The following is a 21,474-nucleotide window of genomic DNA, read 5'->3' as shown; positions in this document are numbered from 1 at the left end:
ATTATTGATTATTTAAATGGCGTTAGAATTTTCTGCAGAGAAGTAAAATGGAAGGTGCAAGATATTGGTATACAGTACAAGCGCCACAGAGAACATATTCATTGTAATAATCAGCGAATATTTTTATGTACAGTGTTTAATCATAAGCACGTTCTTATGAGATGTAATTAAAATGTTGCGTTTGGTTTTCGTTTGCCTTCCCCTGGCTCAATGTAATTATAGTATAAAGTACGAGTACCAGAGAGAATTTAGCAACAGGCTGAATTTCATGGACATCCTAAACTATGGGCCAGATGTACAGAAGGAGTTAGACGAGGAGATTGCCAAAATCTGTTTCAAAAACTGGCAAATTCTTCTTTGTATTTGTCTTTGCATCAAATAAATCCACTAGGTTTACATGGTATCGTGAACTTCTGCTCCTACAGTATGAGACCGTAATCACAGAGGTCTCTTCTTCAAGTGTACCATCAGGTCTTCTTCAAGAAACCTCTGAAGTTTCTCGCCTTCTAATATTAATATACTAATATTACTCATACACTAAATACACTAAAAATTGATATTGGTCCATAACGTACCACAACCTACCCTTATCTATGACCAGTATGCCTGACAGACCTTTGCTGCATGGTTATGTCCTTGTGGAGCATTTGTTAAACTGCAGCATTTCTCTTAGTACAGTGTGCGATCCCTGGGGGATTTGTCATTCCTCTGCTTTAGTGCCCAAGTGAAGTCACTGACAGTTTCCATGTGACAGAGACCCCCGATTAGCACCATGACATTTTAATGAATAACCCCCATTGAATCATGGGGAGTTTTATATGTCAAGAAATATTTCAAATGGGAACATAATATAGGTGAAATAATATTCAAATTATAAATGTTCTTAGAAAAAATAGATAAAGATGCTGCACGTTACTAGAAAGGTATCCTGCTGACTTTGCAAACCATGTTTAATGTTTATAATAAGCAAGAAAGTGACAAATGTGCTAGGGCAGCGGTGCGCAAACTGGGGGGCTGCAAGATTGTTCAGGGGCAGCACGGCGGTTGCAGAGGCGCCGCGCTCTTCCCCCAAGGCATTTAAATTTAATACCGGGGGATCGCGTAGAACTGCAGAACTAGGAGCCTGAATAAAAAGGAACAGGGAAAGTCGCAGCGCTGGGGAACAAAGAATAACCTGACTCCTGACCTGTAAACAGAAAGTTGACAAGCAAAGAACCTGCTGACTGGGTGGGGTTTTATACCCAAACTAAGATGGGAGTAGACCCTAACTCCTCTGTGTGACCCTACAGGTTTACGAGGAGTACTGCGGGAGGTAATCATGACAGACACGTGTGGCAATTTCGCCTCATAATTGTCTGGAATAACCTCCGTCATGCATCAGGATTTTAACACATGAGTTTGTAAATAAAACATTTGAAAAAGTTATGGTGGGGTGTGTAGTAGAGAGATTGGGGTGTGATCTACAGAAGAGAGATTGCGGTGGGGTGCGTAGAAGAGAGATTGCGGTGGGGTGCGCAGAAGAGAGATTGCGGTGGGGTGCGCAGAAGAGAGATTGCGGTGGGGTGCGCAGAAGAGAGATTGCGGTGGGGTGCGCAGAAGAGAGATTGCGGTGGGGTGCGCAGAAGAGAGATTGTGGTGGGGTTTGTAGAAGAGAGATTGTGGTGGGGTGTGCAGAAGAGTGATTGCGGTGGGGTGTGCAGAAGAGAGATTGCGGTGGGGTGTGCAGAAGAGAGATTGCGGTGGGGTGTGCAGAAGAGAGATTGCGGTGGGGTGTGCAGAAGAGAGATTGCGGTGGGGTGTGCAGAAGAGAGATTGCGGTGGGGTGTGCAGAAGAGAGATTGCGGTGGGGTGTGTAGAAGAGAGATTGCGGTGGGGTGTGTAGAAGAGAGATTGTGGTGGGGTGTGTAGAAGAGAGATTGTGGTGGGGTGTGCAGAAGAGAGATTGTGGTGGTGTGTGCAGAAGAGAGATTGTGTTGTGGTGTGTAGAAGAGAGATTGCGGTGGGGTTTGTAGAAGAGAGATTGTGGTGGGGTTTGTAGAAGAGAGATTGTGGTGGGGTGTGTAGAAGAGAGATTGTGTTGTGGTGTGCTTTTCTTTGCTGCTTCATATATGAATCTAACAAAATAAAAATTGATCTGGAAGAAAAAAAGAAAAGAGTAAGAGACGTCTTTAATAAAAGTCCTGTGCATGTTCCATCTTGGTGACATTATGCATTATATATGGCGATAGTGGTTTACATATTGAATTCTCAAGAAGACAAGAATACTTTTAATAGACCACATTTTGCTGCGAGACACAGGTTCCCATATCTCAGTGAGAGTGGACACTAATAGCTTGATAACGTGCCCTGTGATTAGCTGGACTGTAGTATAAATTAATCCTTATGTTTATGCCAATGCAAAAACATTTGCCTTTATGCCTCTTGCCACTGGTGACAAGATGTCTGACCATCATGCGGATGTCTTTGGGCAATTAAATAAATGACTGCTAAATAAAACTTTACCAAATCAAATAAAGATGTGCCCCGTCTCGCCCTATGGTAATCACCAGCTCACTCGCTGCATGAAGCAATAATGTGCAAGTTCTTCCTTACTGCCTCAATGATCAACGGATTTCCCCCCCAGCCGACTTCAGCACGAACCTGTATGAAAGAATGGCATCGCTGCTCACATCGCACTGTCCGCCAGACCCTGTGAACGTCACACTCCCTCATTGTGTCATCGTTTACAATCTTGTACAAAGAGTATACACAATATGTAAATCTAAACTGCCCGGGTAACACAATTCAAAGCCTAAGTGCTAACCTCAGAGGGAGAAAGGGCATGTCTGTTGGTATTATATATTGCAAAGACAGAGCATAAAAATATAACCATCTCAGCTTGTGCTTTCTAAACAGTGGCCTTTAACTTGTTAACTTTTATATTCTAATGTACAAATAAAAACCCTCATTGGAGTCATTCTTTCCTGTTACTGTATAACAGCAGGTTCTGCAATTAGCATGGAACAGGAAGTGCTCGTCTTGTGATTGCACAGCTGGGGTCCAGGGACTTGTGAAAGAAGAAGAGCATTAAGAAACATAGAAACTTCTTCAAACATTAGCCTGGCCTTGTTTGAGTTTGATTGTAACCTCTCTAAAGCGTTCTCTTCCTTTGTACCAGTTTAGGTGCTTGTTAGCTAAAAACAATCTGTCAACTGTTAGTTAATTGGCTTTGAGAGTGTTCGACGATTACACAGCACTTGGCTAACACAGAATAAGTCAATGGTAGATACAAAAGTGTGATGTCTTACCAACTTGGTTTACAATGTGCATGGTGGAATTTGTTGCTTCTTCCTCGGTAATATTACCAAGATCCGCCCTTTCCTCTGTCAATCTACTGCTAAAACCTTGATACACGCCCTTATCCCCTCCTGTCTGCATTACTGTAACATGCTGCTAACAGGCCTCCCGGCCTCACAACTTTCTCCTTTGCAATCTACCCAAACTTCTGCTGCTTGAATAATTTCACTTACTCCCAAAACAGTCTCTGCTCATCTCCTCCTTAAATCTCTCCCCTGGTTTCCTATCAAGTTTCAGATCTCCTCCTTACCTTTAAGGCTCCCCACTCATCTGCTCCTTCCTCAATATCAGCTTTGATCTCTCGTTATGCACCTGCTTGTCTCCTGCGCTCTACCCATAACTGTCTCATCTCCACCCCTTTCACCTCTACTGCTCTCTCGCCTTAAGCCTTTCCCCCCTCACTGCCCCTTACATGTGGGGCTCCCTCACACTCAGTATACGCCAAGACCCTTCTCTCCTCACCTTTTAGTCAAACCTTGAAACTCACCTCTTAAATGAAGCATTTCAATAGCCCGGACACATGACTACTGCCCCACATCAAAAGCCTCTACCAACCATTGTGGCCAAGCGCTGCCATCTACTGCACTTATTCCCTCACCTGCTGTCTCTGTAACTCTCCCAACATACCACTTAGATTGTAAAATCTCCGGGGCAGGGATTTCCTTTCTTATTGTCTGATTAAGTAACACATTTAAACTATTTTTGCATGTCCTAAATTCCCTGCATTTCCAATTGTCCTCACACATTTTAACTATCTCTTCCTGTAAGCAGAGACAATAGAATACCTCATTCCCCGCTCCAAATGATGTACAGATTTATTTGAAATCTGTACATAATTAGAGACGTTGGACATGTACAATCACCCAGTCCAGCTCACCATATTGTTCCCCCCAAGGACTTATGAGAAAATTAGTCTTTGACAACTGCATTATTTGTAACAGGCATTTTTAATTCCAAAACATCATTATTTCTGGTGTTCATAAACTGATCTCTGATTTATATTTGGACTTTCCCCTCTTCCATGTTTTTACGTCTCCATAACCAAACATCCAAAGTCCATAGAGACACATTCTTGGTTTCTTATTTACATTATCAGATGTGCAACATGTTCAAGGTTACCATATTTCAAGGTCGTTTCCATAGTGGATCTCTGTGAATTTATATGACGGTTGACAGTACTGCGCTCCCTCCCATATCTGCCTAGAATATCACCAGAGGTTTTGTCGCAAGTGTTGTCATCTAATTATCGATGAATGATAGAAGAAGGAGCCCCAGCGAAACTGAGACGGTTTAAGTAAGATAATGTGGACAATGGCTGTACTTCATTTTCACAAAACCTGGTTGAAACAACAAAGCTCACTGTTTAGCTCGGTCTGTCTCGCCATGTATGGCCGTACATACAAACGGCAGAAAGTATATTGCCATATAATTAGCTACATGCATTCATGAAACTTTTCATTCGCACAAATCCCAACTTTCCCATGATGCACATTGCACAAATAACAGTTTTGATAAAGGTTAGGGTAATAATGCCCTTTTTGGAGGCTTGCAGTTCATTGTGATAATTTCAATAATTCACCGTGTTTGTTTTCAAAGGCTAGATTAATTGTTTCTCCCAATATAAAAATTGCAATGACGCTGTAGACACGGCTCAGCTACCCAGTATGCTCAGTGCTTCAGTATTTGCCATATAACAGTACTTAATGAGTGTTTATCGGGGGAGGGGAAGAGGGGAGTTGATGACTTTTAATCACTCAAAGGCTTACAAATTGCCCATTTCAAAGTAAGGCTCATTCTTACTTCCCTTTTCACTTCTTGTACCATCTCGTGAATGAACAAATTAATGCCTATGACAGCTATGACATTAATGATGCTTCTGTTTCTCTGCTAGCGAGTGCTGAGGGGTTGATGAGCGGGTATTTAGCCATCACACTAAAACAAGGTATGCAATAACAATAAGAATGCCCAGATGCCGGTTCCCAGTGCCACTGGGCAATAATTGAAAGTGTCAGCTTCTATCTCTCCTTTGTTTGTCGTGTTTGTCAGATAATTGCATCTGACATATTATCCAGTGTTCGTGACTCAGTTCCAGTGAAGTGCGCAGAAAGTTGTGAGGAAGTACGACAATACACGCAGGAAATTCCAGACAAATGTGCCTTCTTCATTTCAACTGTTCTTTTTGTTTTAATAATGGACATAAAATTGCATTGTTCTTGTTACTTGTTTAAGGATATTAACCCCTGCAGCATTCGTTTAATGCCTGCCCCATCCTTGGTCATTGATAAATGAACTAAAAAATATGGAAACACAACAGACGGATCAAATAAAATATATATTACTTGTTCAATTATTAAGCTACTATGTCACCTTTATTTGCTTTTAAGTCATACGTGTCATCAACCAATATGATAAAGGTTAAAGGAAAGAGTTACATGACGTACATCTCTTTTAGGCTTCAATCTAATTTAAGGGCTACATTCCATTTACCCAGGTGATGAGTGAGGTGGTCTTACATATTATTACACAGGTGATCAGTGAGGTGGTCTTACATATTAGTACACAGGTGATCAGTGAGGTGGTCTTACATATTATTACACAGGTGATGAGTGAGGTGGTCTTACATATTATTACACAGGTGATCAGTGAGGTGGTCTTACATATTATTATTATTGCCCAGGTGATCAGTGAGGTGGTCTTACATATGTAACGGTGTTTCCCCCACCCGGTGGGAGATTTGGCCATTACTGGTCATGTGGTGCATGATACCTGCTGGTAACAGGAGGGCTGAGTCGTCCGCCGATGGTAGTGGGGAACAGGACTAGGCTTCTTGGGTTCATATCCCACATATCTCTTTAGCAGTGCAGTGCGTCCATCTGTCGTAGGCTCCAGGAGCTGAAGGTGATGTCCCATGGTAGAACTTATTACCACTCCCCGCAGTCAGGTCATGCACCAAGCAGGAGGTATAACAACAGGAACAGGTTTATTACTCTTCTGTACAGTTATAGGAACAAGGCAGGTTCTGCCCGATGCAGAACTCTCAGCTGTTCACTCAAGGATGGTCCCTGGACCATCACTACAGGCCAAGGGCACCCGCAGCCGTCCTAGCTCTTTCCCACCTTCCTAGCAGAGGCAAAAGGTATGGTACACACTCACTCTCCCCCGGAGGGAAGAGGACTGGAGAAGGCCCAATCTCAGCCTTTCCACTGTGTGAATTGCCTTCTTCAGTGGGGAAGCACCAACTACAAATTTGGGGTCGTACTGCCCTTAAGTACAGCCAGGAGGAGGGCACCAGGTCTGGCCCATGATTGGTCATGCCCAGGCCTGATGTCACCGCCACCCGTTGTCACTCAAGTGCAGCTCCTTGGAGAGGGAAAATCCCATATCAACTACTGACAACCTGATTGTACCCGGGGTTACTGCCAGTACAGGGGCAGAATAGTATCATCAGGTGACCTGGCTACACATATTATTATTATTATTATTAGACTGGTGATCAGTGAGGCGGTCTTACATATTATTATTATTATTATTAGACTGGTGATCAGTGAGGCGGTCTTACATATTATTATTATTATTATTAGACTGGTGATCAGTGAGGCGGTCTTACATATTATTATTATTATTATTAGACTGGTGATCAGTGAGGTGGTCTTACATATTATTATTATTATTAGACAGGTGATCAGTGAGGTGGTCTTACATATTATTATTATTATTAGACAGGTGATCAGTGAGGTGGTCTTACATATTATTAATATTATTATTAGACAGGTGATCAGTGAGGTGGTCTTACATATTATTATTATTATTATTACACGGGATGAGTGAGATGTTCCTTATCTCAAGGGAAAAAAAAAAAAGATTAAGAGTTACATGTGATTAAATGTTCATTTTACAATTTCTAGTGAGAATTGGAAAGAAAAAAAGTTGTGCACAGTGGCGACATTTTCCCAATCAAGACAACAGCATATTATACACATCACACTGCACACAGCACACAGCACACTATACACAGCACACTGTACACAGCACATTATACACAGCATATTATACACAGCATATTATACACAGCATATTATACACAGCACATTGTACACAGCACACTGTACACAGCACACTGTACACAGCACACTGTACACAGCACACTGTACACAGCACACTGTACACAGCACACTATACACAGCACACTATACACAGCACATTATACACAGCATATTATACACAGCATATTATACACAGCACACAGTACACAGCATATTGTACACAGCACACTGTACACAGCATATTATACACAGCACACTGTACACAGCATATTTTACACAGCACACTGTACACAGCACACTGTACACAGCACACTGTACACTGTACACTATACACAGCACATTATACACAGCATATTATACACAGCATATTATACACAGCACACAGTACACAGCATATTATACACAGCACACTGTACACAGCATATTTTACACAGCACACTGTACACAGCACACTGTACACAGCACACTGTACACTGTACACAGCACACTGTACACAGCACACTGTACACAGCACACTGTACACAGCACACTGTACACTGTACACAGCACACTGTACACAGCACACTGTACACAGCACACTGTACACAGCACACTGTACACAGCATATTGTAGAGAGAAAAAGCTGTATGGTGCTCAAACAAAGATCAATGGCTTATATAAGCACACAATAGATTTCCACTGTTCGAATCCTCGAAGTATCACACATGAATGTATAGACCAATTGTCAAATAATGACTACACCACTATCCACTATGAATCGAATAGCTGGATGGAATTTCACTTCTTGAGTTGTAAAAACTCCCACTGGCTGGTGTCCAGACATAGGACATAGGAGTAATGTAACTCACATGTGTGTGCTCTTCCGTACGATGTTCCTCTACAGGTGTGTGCTCTTCCGTACGATGTTCCTGCACAGGTGTGTGCTCTTCCGTACGATGTTCCTCCACAGGTGTGTGCTCTTCCGTACGATGTTCCTCCACAGGTGTGTGCTTCCGTACGATGTTCCTCCACAGGTGTGTGCTTCCGTTTCTCCACGGTATCCACACAAGCAGCGAAGGGAAGCTGGGCACCACTGCAAACAGTACGAAAAAGAGACTGCAAGAGAGTGTGTCCCATAAATAAAAAATGTTTAATGGATCAAGGCATCATCTACAAAAAGGAGCCCATGGGCCCCCACCAACGCGTTTCGAGCGACACGCTCTTTGTCAAGGTGCACCACGGTGAAACGCGTTGGTGGGGGCCCGTGGGCTCCTTTTTGTAGATGATGCCTTGATCCATTAAACATTTTTTATTTATGGGACACACTCTCTTGCAGTCTCTTTTTTCTACTGTTTGCAGTGGTGCCCAGCTTCCCTTTGCCTGCTTGCCGCAGCACATTGTACACAGCACACTGTACACTGTATACTGTACACAGCACACTGTACACTGCATACTGTACACTGCACACTGTACACACACAGCATACTGTACACTGCATACTGTACACACACAGCATACTGTACACTGCACACTGACACACACTGCATACTGTACACTGCACACTGTACACACACAGCATACTGTACACTGCATACTGTACACTGCATACTGTACACTGCATACTGTACACTGCACACTGCACACAGCATATTGTACACTGCATACTGTACACACAGCATACTGTACACTGCATACTGTACACACACAGCATACTGTACACTGCACACTGCACACAGCATACTGTACACTGCATACTGTACACACACAGCATACTGTACACTGCACACTGTACACACACAGCATACTGTACACTGCATACTGTACACTGCACACTGTACACACACTGCATACTGTACACTGCACACTGTACACACACAGCATACTGTACACTGCATACTGTACACTGCATACTGTACACTGCACACTGCACACAGCATATTGTACACTGCATACTGTACACACAGCATACTGTACACTGCATACTGTACACACACAGCATACTGTACACAGCATATTGAATGTGAGAATGATTAAATAACATTGATATTATAGAACACTAGCTGAGAGACCCGGCGTTGCCCGGGATGTAATGTTCCCGTTCCTCTCTCTCCTCCCCCCTCTCTCTGTTTGTCCCCCATTCACATCAATCCAGTCCCCCCCCTCCCTCCCTCCTTTACAGCTTCATGTAGCGTGTGTGCGTCAGTCACTGTGTGTTTGCTCGCGCGTCAGTGAGTCTGAGGCAGAAACACAAACACACACAGACTGACTGACGCACACACAGTCAGTGTGTGCCTCAGTCAGTGTGTGCGTGCGTCAGTCAGGCTTTGTGTGCGCGTCAGTCAGTGTGTGCGTGCGTGCGGCAGTCAGTCAGTGTGTGCGCGCGGGGCGTCAAAGGCAGGGGGGGGCGTCAAAGGCAGGGGGGGGGCGTCAAAGGGAGGGGGGGGCGTCAAAGGGAGGGGGGGGGCGTCAAAGGGAGGGGGGGGGCGTCAAAGGGAGAGGGGGGGCGTCAAAGGGAGAGGGGGGGGCGTCAAAGGGAGGGGGGGGGGCGTCAAAGGGAGGGGGGGGGCGTCAAAGGGAGGGGGGGGGCGTCAAAGGGAGGGGGGGGGGCGTCAAAGGGAGGGGGGGGGCGTCAAAGGGAGGGGGGGGGGCGTTAAAGGGAGGGGGGGGGGCGTCAAAGGGAGGGGGGGGCGCCTCAAAGGCATGGATTCCTCCCCCTGCATTTCCTGCAGTGGACAGGAGGGGGGAGGCAGTGGACAGGAGGGGGGGGGGGGGCAGTGGACAGGAGGGGGGGGGGCAGTGGACAGGAGGGGGGGGGCAGTGGACAGGAGGGGGGGGGGGCAGTGGACAGGAGGGGGGGGGGGGGCAGTGGACAGGAGGGGGGGGGGCAGTGGACAGGAGGGGGGGGCAGTGGACAGGAGGGGGGGGCAGTGGACAGGAGGGAGGGGGCAGTGGACAGGAGGGGGGGGCAGTGGACAGGAGGGGGGGGGCAGTGGACAGGAGGGGGGGGGGCAGTGGACAGGAGGGGGGGGGGCAGTGGACAGGAGGGGGGGGCAGTGGACAGGAGGGGGGGGGGCAGTGGACAGGAGGGGGGGGGGCAGTGGACAGGAGGGGGGGGGCAGTGGACAGGAGGGGGGGGGGGCAGTGGACAGGAGGGGGGGGGCAGTGGACAGGAGGGGGGGGGCAGTGGACAGGAGGGGGGGCAGTGGACAGGAGGGGGGGGCAGTGGACAGGAGGGGGGGGCAGTGGACAGGAGGGGGGGGCAGTGGACAGGAGGGGGGGGGCAGTGGACAGGAGGGGGGGGGCAGTGGACAGGAGGGGGGGGGCAGTGGACAGGAGGGGGGGGCAGTGGACAGGAGGGGGGGGCAGTGGACAGGAGGGGGGGGCAGTGGACAGGAGGGGGGACAGGAGGGGGGACGCAGTGGACAGGAGGGGGGACAGGAGGGGGGACGCAGTGGACAGGAGGGGGGACGCAGTGGACAGGAGGGGGGGGCAGTGGACAGGAGGGGGGGGCAGTGGACAGGAGGGGGGGGCAGTGGATAGGAGGGGGGGGCAGTGGATAGGAGGGGGGGGCAGTGGACAGTGACACACACACACACACACACACACACACACACACACACACACACACACACACACACACACACACACACACACACACACACACACACACCTCAGTTGATGCGCCCTTTCTCAGTTCCGTTTGGCGCCGGAGGTGGGGAGCGACACCTACCTGTACTTCCGGGCGCCGCCACCGTCTGACTCGGCGCCGCGAGGGAGGAAGGGGGTCCGCCATCTTACGCGCCGCGTGGCAGCTGCGGGAAGCTAGGTGATTTGGAGCGGGGAGGGGTGATTTGGAGCGGGGAGAGGTGATTTGGAGCGGGGAGAGGTGATTTGGAGCGGGGAGAGGTGATGCCGCTGGGGAGGGGGAAGAGGTGATGCCGCTGGGGAGGGGGAAGAGGTGATGCCGCTGGGGAGGGGGAAGAGGTGATGCCGCTGGGGAGGGGGAAGAGGTGATGCCGCTGGGGAGGGGGAAGAGGTGATGCCGCTGGGGAGGGGGAAGAGGTGATGCCGCTGGGGAGGGGGAAGAGGTGATGCAGCTGGGGAGGGGGAAGAGGTGATGCCGCTGGGGAGGGGGAAGAGGTGATGCCGCTGGGGAGGGGGAAAAGGTGATTTGGAGAGGGGAGAGAGGTGAGTGTGTGAGTGTGTGAGTGTGTGAGTGTGTGAGTGTGTGAGTGTGTGAGTGTGTGAGTGTGTGAGTGTGTGTGTGTGTGTTTTATTTATTTTTTTGGACCTTTGGCCCGTCACTCCGCCTCAGGCCAATGAGAGGTGTGGGGGGCGGGCCAAGGGGGTGGTGTGAGTGTGTGAGGCCAATGAGAGGTGTGCGGGGGCGGGCGGGCCAAGGGACCAATGAGATTGCCGCTAGAGACACCGGACATCCAGCAGGCAGGCATGCATGCAGGCATGCAGGCAGGCAGGCAAACATACAGTGCTTTCACTAATATAGTATAAAGAAGATTAAAGCCAGTCTGCTTCATACATAGAAAGATTAATGATAAGAACAGGTAATACATATATACATAAACTGTTGGATGTTATTCACAGGGAAGGAAGTAAAGATGTATTACTATAAACTTTTAGCATCAAAAGGGTTACATATATCACAGCGCCATTGTCTGTTAGCAGTCTTGCTAAAGAAGAATGCTAGAAGACAGAAGGCTCCGTACAAAAAACTGAAGGAAAGAGAGGATTTTATATGCAGCTTCTAAAATTAAAAAACAGAAGAAAAAAAAAGAAGCACATTTTTCATTCCCCACCACACAGCGGGCGCCACTGGGGGGTTTGTAAATGGAGACACAAAGCTCTTCCCGCGGCTCCTGCTGGGAGCTGGTGTGTGGTGCAGAATGAAAAACAAGCTTCTTTCATTCTTTTTTTTTCTCTGAAGCTCAACTTTTATGTCAAATTACTTTCTGCCGCTGAAAGAAATGGTGAGCAATCTTTTGTCTCCCAAATTACAATCATCTTCATTGGCCTTTGGAATATACACTGTAAAATTGGGCAACATACCTAACAACTGAAAGAAGCAGAGCTGGCTGACCGGTACGGAAAGCAGGTTGGATTCCAGTGGAAATTACTAGATGCGACCCCTTGGCATGCCACAGTTAGGGCTTGTGATGAGCACTTGTTGTGTCTGTAAATTCTATAAACTACAAAGGCATTAATATAATGATATGTTGCTCCTCACTCTTCAGGCACTGTCTACAGCCATACCCCGATTTAAGGACACTCACTTTAAGTACACTCACGAGTAAGGACATATCGCCCAATAGGCAAACGCCAGCTCGTGCATGCGTCTATCAGCACGTCCTGAACAGCAATACCGGCTCCCTACCTGTACCGAAGCTGTGCGCAAGCGGGGAGACTATAGAGCCTGTTACACATGCGTTATTTACATCAGTTATGCACGTATATGACGATTGCAGTGCAGTACATGCATCAATAAGTGGGGAAAAGGTAGTTCTTCACTTTAAGTACATTTTCGCTTTACATACATGCTCTGGACCCATTGCGTACGTTAATGCGGGGTATGCCTGTATTTATCGGTACAGTAAAGTATTCCATTCAGATGTCATTCCTTGTGCACCTGCCCAGCCACGTCTGCTTGTACTATAACACCGTGATCTTGGCTATCTTTCTCAGCTATGTTCTATATGGATTATTATTCCATGCAGTGAATTGTAAGGCATTAGTAATTTTACAATGTGATGGCTTGAAAGTAATTTTGAAACACCCATTTTACAATATGGGTACCAAATTGACAAAGCCAAAACAGCCACCTTCCACATCATTGCATTGCAAGCAGGTTCTGTATCAGATTATGGGGCGAGAAATTGGTTTCGTTTCTGTGATCATCACTCATAGTCACCACAAATGAAATTGTACGGTGCCATTTACACCTATAGTCAGATTTGTAGAAGTGGTATATTTCAGAAAGGCCTCAGCATGACTGGTCAAAGCCATCACTGAAAACGACACATGTGCTCATATTAACTCCTTCAGAGCCATAAGGATCTACAATGTACTATACAGAAGTGAACACATCTGTGATGTTTTATCATGCACCGTCATGTCTATCAGCACAGACGGGGTTAATCTATTTTCTTCACACACTCATAATTGGTTAAATCCGGAAGAAGTACAGGTGTTGTTCTCACCTTTCCCCCCCACTTTTGATTGTCACATATTAACCTAATAGGGTGAAGCTTCATGGTCAGAATGGGGCTTCCTTGAGAGCCACTTCCATTGTGCAAACACAAGATGTGTCTTCTTAACGGCTCCCAGTGCTACAATACAATTTGGCAAGCAACCCTACGCTTGCTAATATGATTATTAGGACAGAGAAGGTTGGGTGGTGTGGAAAGGCAAATTCACAGACACAACTAATCCCCTTTACAGCTGTCCTATTAATATACGCATTTTGGCAAATGTTTTATTTCAATTTCCTGACTTTTCAACACATTGTCTTTTATGACTCATGGACCAGGATTTGTTGGATAGCTCCCGACCTATGTGATTTCCATCACTGAGAGACCACGGAAGGCTATTGGTGGTCTTAGGAACACAGGGCGGTGTTCTTTGTCAGTGGCCATTCTTAGATTCCCATTACAAGTGTACACTTGGGATACTTATGAATGTTACAGTATGTCTGAGTGCATTGTAAGAATGGTCTCAGCTTTGCTGTATTGTGTGTTTCTGTAACATGAATGTTATAGAGAACAATATTCCCAGTTGAAATACATTGTCCTTAAAATACCTGGAATGCTGTTATCACCACTCCTTTCTATTAATCATTTTGGAAGCAATGAATGCCAAGCCTACAGTAATATTCCTTCCCACCACAAGAGATTGAAATGTGCTACTGAGACCACTCCAGTTTTACTTGCACAAATCTACATTTAATCTACTTTTTTCATTTATTTACACAACAATGAAGCCATGTATCCAAGCTTTTCTTATTTTACCAGTTACCATTCATTAAAAAATAATGTAAAACTACAACAATAAAGACACAATCCCAGCACGCTCTAACCCCAGAACCCTCCACATCATATATATATATTTGTATCAAAAGGAGTGCTACTGAGCAGGGCCAAATGTATACAACAAAAGACAAAAATACCCAATGCTACATCCAATGCGACAAAATACATGGTAAAATACTTCAATGTTAGTATTCTCATGAGTAAGGGTCATTTAGTTAAACCCTTTGGCCAAAGTGTTATAACCCTGTAGCCACGTCACGGCATGATCACTCTGCAGCCACGTCACGGCATGACCACTCTGCAGCCACGTCACTGCATGACCACTCTGCAGCCACGTCACGGCATGACCACTCTGCAGCCACGTCACGGCATGATCACTCTGCAGCCACGTCACAGCATGACCAGTCTGCAGCCACGTCACAGCATGACCAGTCTGCAGCCACGTCACAGCATGACCAGTCTGCAGCCACGCCACAGCATGACCACTCTGCAGCCACGTCACAGCATGACCAGTCTGCAGGTCCCAACACTAACTCTGTGAAAATTCTCTTTTACCTCTGCTGTGAAGGGAGAATGGTCTTAATAGACCTGTCCTGCACAGGTACATGAAATATCCTGCTACTTAAAAAACGGGGTACGGTGATCTTAAACCCGGGGAGGAGGAGCCACCAACCTCCAAATAACTGATACCAGTTGAAAAATAAAATTAATAAACACACAATCCCATTAAGCTCTAACCCCAGAACCCACCACATATATATATATATATATATATATATATATATATATATATATATATATACACATTTGTAGCAAAAGGGTTTAACTAAATGACCCTTACTCATGAGAATACGAACATTGAAGTATTTAATTATGTATTTTGTCACATTGGATGTAGCATTGGGTATTTTTGTCTTTTGTTGTATACATTTGGCCCTGCTCAGTAGCACTCCTTTTGATACACATATATATGATGTGGTGGGTTCTTGGGTTAGAGCGTGCTGGGATTGTGTGTTTTTATTTTATTTTAATTTGGAACTGGTATCAGTTGTCTGGAGGTTAGTGGCCTCTCCTCCCTGGGTTTAAGCTCACCCCTCTCCTCCCTGGGTTTAAGCTCACCCCTCTCCTTCCTGGGTTTAAGCTCACCCCTCTCCTCCCTGGGTTTAAGCTCACCCCTCTCCTCCCTGGGTTTAAGCTCACCCCTCTCCTCCCTGGGTTTAAGCTCACCCCTCTCCTCCCTGGGTTTAAGCTCACCCCTCTCCACCCTGGGTTTAAGCTCACCCCTTTCCTCTCTGGGTTTAAGCTCACCCCTCTCCTCCCTGGGTTTAAGCTCACCCCTCTCCTCCCTGGGTTTAAGCTCACCCCTCTCCTCCCTGGGTTTAAACTCACCCCTCTCCTCCCTGGGTTTAAGCTCACCCCTCTCCTCCCTGGGTTTAAGCTCACCCCTCTCCTCCCTGGGTTTAAGCTCACCCCTCTCCTCCCTGGGTTTAAGCTCACCCCTCTCCTCCCTGGGTTTAAGCTCACCCCTCTCCTCCCTGGGTTTAAGCTCACCCCTCTCCACCCTGGGTTTAAGCTCACCCCTTTCCTCTCTGGGTTTAAGCTCACCCCTCTCCTCCCTGGGTTTAAGCTCACCCCTCTCCTCCCTGGGTTTAAGCTCACCCCTCTCCTCCCTGGGTTTAAGCTCACCCTCTCCTCCCTGGGTTTAAGCTCACCCCTCTCCTCCCTGGGTTTAAGCTCACCCCTACCCATTTTTTAAGTAGCAGGTTTTTCCATGTTGCTATGCATTCTATTTTTTATGTTTTGCTTCATTTATTTTTCCTCCTATCTTGCCTTCTCCTATCTCTATCTCCATCTAAATGACTGTGGTACAGGAAAAAAGGAGACCAAAAGCGCACCAGCACAAACGGAGCAGGAAGGACCCCAAACGAAAAATAATTAAAAAGGCACTTTAATGTGACAAAAGACCCATCCAACGCGTTTCGAACGTCACAGCGTTCTTTTCCAAAAGAAAGCTGTGACGTTCGAAACGCGTTGGATGGGTCTTTTGTCACATTAAAGTGCCCTTTTAATTATTTTTCGTTTGGGGTCCTTCCTGCTCCGTTTGTGCTGGTGCGCTTTTGGTCTCCTTTTTCCCTGTATTGCATTTAGTAGCTGCACAGCCTGCCTACCTACCCTACCAGGATGTGAGTATTTGCTTATTTTCCAGGGGAACCTGCCAATGAGACTGATGGTGAGTGGGCTTGTACCATATACCACCTGTCTTCAGGAGGATAGTACCCATACTATTACACATTAGGTACTATATCAATTGTTAGTACCCTGGTTTGGTGATTTGGCTTATTTTTGTTATTACACCTGCATTTGAGCGCTTCAGCTATTTTCCACAAATGACTGTGGCACCCTTAGGTGTCATGGTACCCTATCTGGGAATTATGTGGTATAACAAAGTTACTGTCAGGTGGATTACTGTATATCAATGTGTTGTATGGAATGGGTTACACCAGCCGTGCGCAAACAGGGGGGGCGCTATATTTTTATGGGGGGGCACGGGCAGTTGCAGAGGCCCAGCACTCTTCTACCAGGCATTTAAATTAAATGCCGGGGGAGGCGCGAGGCCTCTGTAAACTACTTACCGGGTTTCAGCAGGAGTGCCGTGCCGCGTCAAATAACGCCGCGTTGCCATGGCAACGGGGTCGTGTGACGTCACACCCGACGCCGGTCTAACAGTAAGGGGGGCGCGAGTAGCTGCAGGAGCATGCAGGGGGGCACAGCTCAAAAAGTTTGCGCTCCCCTGGGTTACACAATACTCATCATGTAATGTTTGTGACATTATGCTAATCACAACATCTTAGAATTGTGGTTACATCCCACAAGTGATATACCTTTTAACCCCATAGCATAAATATCATGTACTTGCATCGATGATTTGGCAAATGTTGTCAACAAAGGCCATTGTCATTGTTTGTTACAGCGTGTTCCTTCTGTTTCAGTATTCGGCACAGTTATAGTGACAAGCTTAACTGAATACAATCGTCACAAACTTTGCAGACTAATCAACTTAATGATGTCTCATGGCCAGCCTACACAAAGCCCGTGGGCATAGGTGTGAATGTTCTGAGACAGGCAAATTCATATTAAACAACATTTCAACATTTGGGAACGCATTTGTCATCCAGAAAATACTTATTTTTGCCTCAAAAATCACGAGGAACCTTGTCATTTTTTTGGTAACTTGTTACTTTTCCCATTTTCCTCTTTTCCCCCCTTTTTTTCACTGGTCATGGGATTTTTCACTCGTTTTTACAGTATCTCCCATTTTTTTCTTGCCTCTTCTTTTCTGTTCTGCTTTTGTTTACCTGCTTACTATTTTGTATTTTTCTACCTTTTTTATTGTGTAGCTCACAGATAAGTCTCTTTTGTTGTATTTTACTGTGTGTGTGTGTGTGTGTGTGTGTGTGTGTGTGTGTGTGTGTGTGTGTGTGTGTGTGTGTGTGTGTGTGTGTGTGTGTGTGTGTGTGTGTGTGTGTGTGTGTGTGTGTGTCATCACAGTGTATTGTAGTTGTGTTATTGTACATACAGTACTATGAGTGAATATATCTGATTTTGGCTTTATCGTGCTTCAGCTCTTGTGTAGTCAGTTTCTATCTGGGGTCAGGCTACCTACTTTGTTCGTTTCTGTGATATTTTGGGCTTGAGGGATCCCTTGGTTGCCCTGCACTGTATGTATGTATTTATTTAAGTAACGCCATTAATGTACATAGCGCGTCACAGTAGTAATACACGTGACAATCATATAAATAACAAATAATACAAATAACAGATCATGGGGAGAAGTGCTTCAGACATAAACGTTACATTTCAGAAAAAGAGTCCCTGCTCCGAAGAGCTTACAATCTAATTGATAGGTAGGAAGAACGTACAGAGACAGTAGGAGGGCATTCTGGTAAGTGCGTCTGCAGGGGGCCAAGCTTTATGTATCAGGTTTATAGTATTAGCCACGGTGCTATTCATATGCTTCTTAAGCAGGTGTGTCATAAGGTGGGTCTTAAAGGTGGATAGAGAGGGTGCTAGTCGGGTACTGAGGGGAAGGGCATTCCAGAGGTGTGGGGTAGTCAGTGAGAAAGGTTTAAGGCGTGAGAGGGCTTTAGATACAAAGGGGGTAGAGAGAAGACATCCTTGAGAAGAACGCAAGACTCGGGTTGGTGCATAGCGAGAAATTAGGGCTGAGATGTAAGGAGGGGCAGAAGAGTGTAAAGCTTTAAAAGTGAGCAGGAGAATTGAGTGCGAGATGCGAGATTTGATAGGAAGCCAGGAGAGGGATTTCAGCAGGGGAGACGCGGAGACAGATCTAGGAAAGAGTAGAGCGATTCTGGCAGCAGCGTTTAGGATAGATTGTAGGGGAGACAGGTGAGAGGCAGGGAGGCCGGACAGCAGGAGGTTACAGTAATCAAGACGGGAGAGAATGAGGGCCTGAGTCAGAGTTTTAGTAGTCGAGCAACAGAGGAAAGGGCGTATCTTTGTAATATTGCGGAGGAAAAAGCGACATGTTTTAGATACATTTTGAATGTGAGGAGTCGAGTGTGACCCCTAGGCAGCGTGCTGGCTCTAATGGATGAATCAATGAACTTCCAACAGTAATGTGGAAGGAGGTAGTGGGGACAGGTTTGGGAGGAAGTATGAGGAGCTCTGTTTTTGCCATGTTAAACTTAAGTCGGCGGAGGGCCATCCAGGATGATATCGTATCTTATATTATTCTTTGCCATATTTACGTATTAGAGTGCCGATTCTACGTGTATATATACCAACAAGAAAACCTCCATGTTGGAAAATGACTGTTCTCGTTTTAATGGGTCAATAAGACAAATCTATTTAGCGCCTATGTTTTGGGAAACAGTGAGATATATTACAATAGAATATGTAATTAATACAGGGGCTGATTTTCAGAACTACTGCTGGGGTGAATATTGCCAGCAGACCACAAATTCAATGAAACTGTTGTTCTTATTCATGGGGACATTTTTACAATATTCAATTTGTAGTGCTGAGTGTTTAGCTAGGCTCAGAAAATCAATACCGCTGTACGTGGCACTGCATAATTTCCAACACATGGATGGGAAGAAATTACACCTGTCACAAAACACATTTCGGAGGTACCGGTCGTAATGACTTGTCAAACAGTCCAAAGAAAGGCGTCGGTTTTGGTGCAATATTCCCCACAGAGAATTCCTGCAAAAAGAAGCTTAAACTGCAATGGTAGCATAGCAACAGTAAATACTTATAAAGTGTATGCTACGTAGTGTAGGCCTTTTAGAGTCAGTTAGTAATGGAATGAAGATTATGCTTCGAGACTTTCCAGGTACGTTTTATCCGGTACCAGGCATGTGCTATTAAAACCGACCTGTTTTATTCAACATACACCCTGTTTCACAGTAACGTTTTTTCCATGTGTGTCATTGCATCAATTTCACACAGCAGAAATATCTCCCATTCATCACCAACCTCGACATGTTCGTGAAAATAAGCACAGAGACAAAGTTGCGTATTGTCTCTGTGGCTAAACGGAGCTCTTTGCCATCCAGCTTTGTCCCATGTGCTCTCTTCAGGATGATGTTGCTAGCATCATCTCACTAGTATCTTCCAAATCCCTCGCTTGCCCCCTAATAAATCCTACAAAAATTGGAAGGTGTTACTCTTGCACTTCAGTTCTCTCATTACTCTGCTTCTCCATATAGATCATGATAGAATCTCGTAATATTCCTCATAATCTCTTGTGCTTTGTATAAAGCTGTCTCATTTCTCATTTTGGTTTTAAGATAGTAATAAATTTTAACAAGCGGTCTCAGTTCAGCCAATAGTTTAGGTGGTCATATCCTCCTAATGACGCAACAAAGTTTACCTCACACTCCAAACCTTTCGCTTGACAATAAGACAATTTAAAGATGTCCAGAATAAAATTAAGACTCGAAAGTGTAATAAATCCTTCAGCTACCCAGCATGTGGGAAAGAAATTATTGTTTTATTTTCAAGTTTGTGTGATCATTCATGAAAAAGGTTAATCAAAATGTTATTTGTGCTAGGATAGGCAGAATGGCCAGCTTGGTGCCTGGAGATGATGAGATAATCATAGCGGCTTTTATCACTCATCCAGGTGACAAAACTGGACAACTTCATGAGCGGAAATGAATAAAAAAAACTAAGTGTTTTCCCTTTCAATGACTACTATTAATTTTAGAAAAACTTATTTGAAAATGTACAACACTATCTGAGAAGCCTGCAACAATGGGGAAGGAGTTTTTATAGCAGATATTAGCATTTCACTGGAGAGAGGCGAATGTTCCAGGTTTAGAAGTGATATATGTAGCCTTTTAAAATACAAAAGTTAATCATTCCACAGCAAATCATATAAGGCGTAAATTTAGAGCGTCCAATTATATATATGATCAATTATAACGCATGCAGCAATTACCAAACTAAGCAATTTTTCAATCTAGGTTTCTTCTCTATGTAGCCCCCTGCTAAAACCAGGCCCGTTTTAGCATGCAGGCTAGGTCAGCACTCTGGCAGTGTGGGGGTTAAACCCCTTACACATGGACCTGCATGTGAGCTGGCTCAGAGATAGGATACAGTGTTGCAGATCCCAGGCACATGAGGCATGACTCAGAGATAGGAAAGTTCTAGTAGGCCATGTGACCGGTAGGGGGACAGATTGCTACAGCATGTTTTGCCCAGAGACAGAGAAGGGGACAGGTTGACACCCCCTGGGTATAAGAGGTGGGGACCCACCCTAGAGGGGAAAGAGTTTGCTGGGGCAGACTGTGCTAGGTGCCCGGTGCAACAGAGGTTCCCATGCTGCCGGGAGCAGGGCTGTAGTCCAGATCTTTGTAGGGGTCTGGGGCTGAGCCTGCTTCATCCTAAGGCTGAGTTCAGGGTGGCTGCTACGTGACATGCGCACGCTTGCCTGTGCGCACGTCCGTCGCAATTTTGGGTTGTTCGGTGGGCGTTTTCAAACTGAAAACTCCACCGGCGGCAAAGTGCAGCGTTGCCGCCGCTACATTTTGCCGCTACAACCCGAAATT

At 45.8% G+C, this 21,474-nt stretch overlaps 2 protein-coding genes across 10 annotated transcripts in view; one reads left to right on the top strand and one right to left on the bottom strand.

Moving 5' to 3' along the window:
* The window catches only part of NTRK3 (neurotrophic receptor tyrosine kinase 3), a 420,101-nt gene that overhangs the window by 281,371 nt on the left and 117,256 nt on the right, over positions 1–21,474 (bottom strand). The window lies entirely within an intron of this gene.
* Positions 21,115–21,474, top strand: part of LOC142469318 (uncharacterized) — a 79,382-nt gene continuing 79,022 nt past the window's right edge. The window contains exon 1 of the mRNA XM_075576247.1: positions 21,115–21,169. The gene's annotated coding sequence lies outside the window, so the exon portion shown is untranslated. The remainder of the gene's footprint in view (positions 21,170–21,474) is intronic.

Source organism: Ascaphus truei, chromosome 18 (assembly GCF_040206685.1).
Source record: "Ascaphus truei isolate aAscTru1 chromosome 18, aAscTru1.hap1, whole genome shotgun sequence".
NCBI classification, from domain to species: Eukaryota; Metazoa; Chordata; class Amphibia; order Anura; family Ascaphidae; genus Ascaphus; species Ascaphus truei.
The sequence above is the reverse complement of the archived record's forward strand: the minus strand, read 5'-3'. Positions and strand labels throughout refer to the sequence as shown.